This window comes from Pocillopora verrucosa, chromosome 5, assembly GCF_036669915.1.
Source record: "Pocillopora verrucosa isolate sample1 chromosome 5, ASM3666991v2, whole genome shotgun sequence".
Classification (NCBI taxonomy): Eukaryota; Metazoa; Cnidaria; class Anthozoa; order Scleractinia; family Pocilloporidae; genus Pocillopora; species Pocillopora verrucosa.
Genome location: NC_089316.1, coordinates 9,338,952 through 9,345,073, shown reverse-complemented (window position 1 = coordinate 9,345,073; position 6,122 = coordinate 9,338,952).

The window sequence follows — 6,122 nt, the reverse complement described above, 5'->3', positions numbered from 1 at the left end:
GACTATACAGGAGCGAGAGATAACAAAAAAACAGCCATAACATTCGCCTAAACAGCACATAAACACACCAGTTAAGTCAAAAATCACTTCCGCCCTTCTTAGGCCCAACATGCATTGCCCGTCAGCAAAGCGTTCACTCCTTCTATGTAAATAAACTAACCCGTTCCAGTTGAACCCAAGCGTGATGTGCGTGACTCTGATTTGAGAGTAGTCACGCTAAGTTAAAGCAAGCGAAATTTGTAGGACAATTGCACACTATTCCAGGACGAATTGACTGAAAGATCAAAAAGGACGAATAATGCAATATTTAGGGCCACAATCATGAATATAAATCACAAGATTGATCGCGCTGTTTCAGTGCACCTCGTTCACGGTAATTAATTTTGAACCTGTATGAGTGGACCTTAATCTGAAGGATTTCTAATGATGAATAAACAAATAAAAGTTTATCTCGGTTTAAGGACTAGTTTGATTTTTCTCTTTTATACCACTGTTTTCCCGGCCTCTACTCCTTTTACTTCTATGTCTTCTTTGTTCTGCTTCACACGTGAGTGAGACAGGTTCTTACAGAGAGGAGAGGTGACAGACGTAACTGAAGATGGTGGTTGTAAGACTTGTAACTTAGCTAACAAACAACAAGAAAATAAATTTCGTCTTTATTTAAGGGGGCTGGCGGGTGGAAAGAGGAAGCTATAAAAACTCAGAGCAATTCTTCAGAGCACGGATAAGAGCCAAAACTAGGGACCTGTTCAAACGATCTCCGATACTAAAGAACTCTCCCCCTCAAGACAGCTTTACAGAACGTGAATATGAAGTTGTAAGTTAAACAAACACACACACACACACACACAAAGAAAACAGAAAATATGTAGATTCCATTTTATACATCTTTTAATTGGGTCTATTACAAATTACATATAAACTCTTTTGGTATTCGGTTCATTAGTCATTCAGCTATAAAGCCAACAGCCCTCTGTCCGGGTTTAGTTTTTTTCTTTTAATAAGATCAATTTTTATTTTTTATACGGTCAACTCGAGTTTTTGTATGGTCAACTTTTTACTTTTTACATCGGTGAGTATTAAGGCAGACTGCAAATTTCAGACTGCAGACCGCAGACCGGGATTAAGTGCAGACTGAGAGTAAAATGCTGATTGAAGACTGCAGACCAGGGGTAAAAGAAAGACTTGGTTCAAAGACCACCCGCTTCACCGAAAAAACTTCAAGAGTGACCTGGGATCGAGGCCGCGTAAGTTGTGAGAGGCTGACAGCAATCTTCATGGCGATTAAGGTTTCGAACTTCATTTCCTCAGATGGTTTTGGCGTTGACATATTGTTTTAAGGTAAGAACATTTAGAAACGTAACTGTTTGAAAATGCAGTTTACTGCTAGCTAAATATATTTCCCTTATTCATATAAGAAATAAACAGTTCTGCTGAGCAACATTAGGTAGCTTTAACATACACGTAGCTCATGCATACTTTGTTCGGCCTTAAAAGTAGCGATAGACTTCCATCACACATCGGCAATTTCGATTGCTTTGCCAATAAAACCTGTTTGTCATACCATTGTCTTGCGCTTCGAAGGTAAGCGTGATCTTGGAATGGTGCTTTGTATCAGAAGCTTCAATACGTTCCACACTTCGCTCTTGCGCTTCACGATCAGGTCTATACCGCGGTCATAAACGGTCGATTCTTCAAGAACCCAGTTTGCATTTTACCCCTGATCTGCAGTCTTCAGTCTGCACTTTAGCTCCGGTGTGCAGTCTGCGTTTTGCACAGACCGATATAAATAGTAAAACGTTGACCATATGAAAAGTCGATTGACCACATAAAAAGTAAAAAGTTGACCATTTAAAAACTCGAGTTGACCATATAAAAAGTAAAAAGTTAACCGTATAAAAACTAGACTTGACCATATAAAAAGTAAAAGTTGGCCATATAAAAATTCGAGTTGACCATATAAAAAGTACAAAGTTGACCGTAAACAAAGTCGAGTTGACCATATAAAAAGTAAGTGGGTCACAGAAATACAAAGGGAATATTGACTGGTTTTTGCGCCCCATACTTATAGGTGTTTGCAAACACATGAAGTGAGCTCGTACTTGAAGCATTTGACCTTATGGCTTGTGATAAACTAGGGAAATTAAGTGAATGAATCAAAGGCGAAATTTTTGCTCTGATGAAGAGCTAGCTCCTGAAACGTCAGCTTCACAGCTCTCTACGGTGGTCAGTTAATATTATCAACTCAGTTGATAAAACCAAATTATCTTGTTTTACTTCCTCACTGACGCAGCACTACAGTTTCTTTGGAAACTAACCCCTATTTATCTTTCTTAATTTTATTTGAGTGTAACATTAAGTAAAGGGAAACAAATTCAGGACTTAGTAAAGGTTCGACTGTACTTGCGACAATCACTTAATAAGCCTGTAATCAAGAACACCGACCCCGACGAGCCTAAATTCAGTTTGAAATACGGTGATTATCTTTATTAGAAATTGATCTAAATGAATAATAACACCACAACAGCTGAAAATAAATGTTACTGTTGTTGATCGCTCTCGAAAGTCGACCTATTTATTGAGTCTGGTACAAGAATACTACGTTCATCCTCTAAATCACTTCTTATTTATCCTACCGTAAACTCTGTGACATACAGTCAACGTACGTTTTCTTTCCATGCGCCTACGTTATGGGATACTCTCCCAAATTCTCTTAAAAGTGTTGTTTCAGTTTCGTCTTTCAAAGCTACCTTATAAACATTTTTATGTCGGAATTTTTTTCTTTAAAACATGAGAATTGTTTCAAATGTTTTATTTCTTTAGTGTTTTAGTTATTTTGAGTTTAAGACTGATTTTGTAATTGTGAGCGCATTGACACTTGAGATGCGCACACAAAAACAGTGTCAGTATTTTTATTAACATCATTGAAAGTAACGTGAACTTGCCGATTTGGCAGCCCGTACGTTGAGGGGATGAATCCCAATTCATGCCTTAAAAAATTTATGTTGCTGTTATGACAACAAAATGCTTTTCTATTATTTCTATTATTGCACTTCTGAACTTTGAGCTGAGAATCTGTCTTAAGAGTGGCATCTTACTTCGCTTTATAATTAAACGGATCAGACCGAGCAACACGGTGTCGATTATTTTGAACCCGCCTTTTGAAGTCGGAAAACTCATTTGAATTACAAATAATTCAAAATTCATATTTGCGCTTAGTCTTGCACGTGGAAAGAGCATTCGAACCACAAGAAATCTTTAGCGTCTTCTTTAGCTTCAATGGAATCAAGAAACACGTCATTTCATCTCCATTACCTAGGATATTATCTGTTCTGTCCAGATCGGCAAGTGTGTCTTATGCTGGATCAAGTGGTTCAGATACCATGCCGATGATTTGTGATCTTCATTTTGTCAAGACATTTATTCGGGTTTGTAACCTAGAGAAAGTTACATTTGAACATAAATACAGCGTGCATCTTTCTCGCTATGGTCCTTGTAAAGCTAATTTACAGAGTCAAATGTATGAAGGAAGAGCGTTATTCATATAGCACAGTGCAGTACAAACCCTCAGTGGCAGCCGCCATGACAGTTCTTCTTCGGCATGACCTTGATAAAAATTCGAGAAATTCGTACTTTATTGTAGGTGTAGTTATCACTTATTTGCCTATATCTCTTTTCATTCCAGCACATATTTTTTTCAATTAATGAGTTGTCAGAGATCACCACTGCGCAAGCATGGCAAGTTGCTATAATTAGATATATAGCGAAAGTTTGTTTCGAGGTCCGAAAAAAAGATCTTAGAGAACGAGAGAGAACACCTTTCGGCGCTGTTTTATCAGAAGTGGGTCAAGATAATTTTGATAAGAAGGAAGTATAAGTTTTTGATGGAATAACCACGAAATATGTTATAAAATATACCGATAAACTTCTCTCCTTACGTAAGGGTTATTGGTTTCGAAATGTCACAAGATTAGCTCTAAATCGCTAGGAAATAACTTCATTCTTGCAACTTGAAATGTTTGCTCGGTCAACTCATTCATTAGCTTTCGACAATATAGAGTGTTGACCAAAAGTGTTTTAAACACACTCGTTGTCTCCTTTACCCTCTGAGCTCGTCAGAGAAGGTGAAGGTAATCGTGAAAACGTTAAATCGTAGACTCTGATTTCTGGTTACCAGAGGATTGAATCGGAGGGCAGTGCTTGCTTTTATTTACGTTGTAAGGAAACCTAAAACATGCTTATTAGTCACCTGTTATGTGCCGAAAAGAGTTGCTATACTCTTTTTAACTTAACTTAAACAACAGAAACCAGACTTAACTCCGGCAGCTGTCAAGAAAATCCTGGATGAAGAGGGAGGTCCTAATTTAGAATCTTTTGCTTCTACCCTTGCCATAATGAATATAAAGCGGGCACTGCATTACACTGGTAGGCTTTACGACGAATTTGTCTTTTTGAGAGCTGTCTTTCTATTTCCATTCAACATCTAAATTCTCTCTCTCTCTCTACACGCGTTGATTTCTGCTAATATAAGGCACACTTGAAGTAGTTATTCATGGTTCTTGTTGTATTTCACTTTTTCCCTCTCGAAAAGTGTCAAGCATAGGATGGAAATCAGGAATGCAAGAGAGGGAAGAACAAACAATATGCGATAAGGTTGCTTTTCTAGTTTTGCGACTTTCCTATGTCCGTGTTAAAATACCTTATCACTGTTGGCAATATTTTGACCATCTATCTGTCTTTCCAAATTTTAGGAAGTACTATCTGACAAGGAAATCAATTTGAAACTCTAAAATAAATCATTTGAAGCACTGATATCATCAAATCATAAATAAATAAGTATAAATAAATGAATAACTGTTTATTATTCTCTCAGGAAGAGAGTGTGACAAAAAAACTCAAAGGTAATAAAAAATGTAACTCACTGACGAAGGAAAAATTATGAAGAAATTAACGCATTGTTATTATCTAATGAGGGAAAACTACGATTGAAGGTATGCAAAATGGATTAAAAGCATTGTCATTCTTTCAAACAAGATGAAAACTACATGTGCACTGAGTTACTTGTTATTGACTGAGTGACCGGCCACACTGCGCATCGAGCTTCAGTAGTCCTAAGATGTACAACTGGCTTTGGTAAAGTCACAACTGTGCTATGCAACGCAAGTGTGGTCCCCAGCCCAATTCAGTCTCAAAAGTCAGCTTGAAAGAGTACAAAGACGTGCAACAAGATGGATTCTAGGCACCAGAATTGGGGAAATGAGCTACCGAGACCGGCTTATCAAGCTGAATTTGCTCCCTCTCGCCTACGACCGCGAACTTAAGGACCTTGTGTTTCTTTACAAATGTCTGAATAACTACACGGATCTAAACATCCTTAACTTTGTTTCTTTTATTTCCCACGGCCGCACCAGACGAAGTAATTCCTTCAATCTCACAACACCTTCGTGTAAAACAAGTACCTTTCAGGCCTCCTATTTCAACCGAACTGTTAAACTCTGGAACTCCGTATGTACCTTATCACCCCCGTCCAAGTTTTCTAACCCTACCGCCTTTCAAACTTTTGTAGCAAAACACATGTTCTCTCTTGTCCGTTCAGTTTTTGATGTTAATAGTCCGTGCACGTGGTCAATTGTTAGGTCGTGTCCCTGTCATTGATTTTTAGTTATCTAGCACTTTTTCACCGTACGTTTTTACATTTTTCATTTTTTTTTTTTTTTTTTTTCGTTTTTATCAAGGGTAGTGCCCCGCATGGGACTCCATGTCCCGTTCGCACTGACCCTTTTGGCGTATGTCTATCCATTTTTTGTCTCTTTCCTTGTATATGTATTCATTTTGAGCTTGTAGACGTACCCAATAAAGTTGTTAAATAAATAAACTGAAAAACGGTGAAACAAAAAGTAGGTAAGCTACATTTGAACGGTTGTGGAGGAGATGTTCATTCGTCTTGTCTCGACCTTATGTCAGACCTTATGATTTCTGGCTCCGATGCCTTACTACTGGGTCACAGAGACCCCACGATGAGTTACACCATCATAAGGACCATGGTTGACACGCGTCTAGCATACAGCCACGATAAGCAATGTCGAAAGCCCCATATGACAATAAGAACGAGACGAGACGGA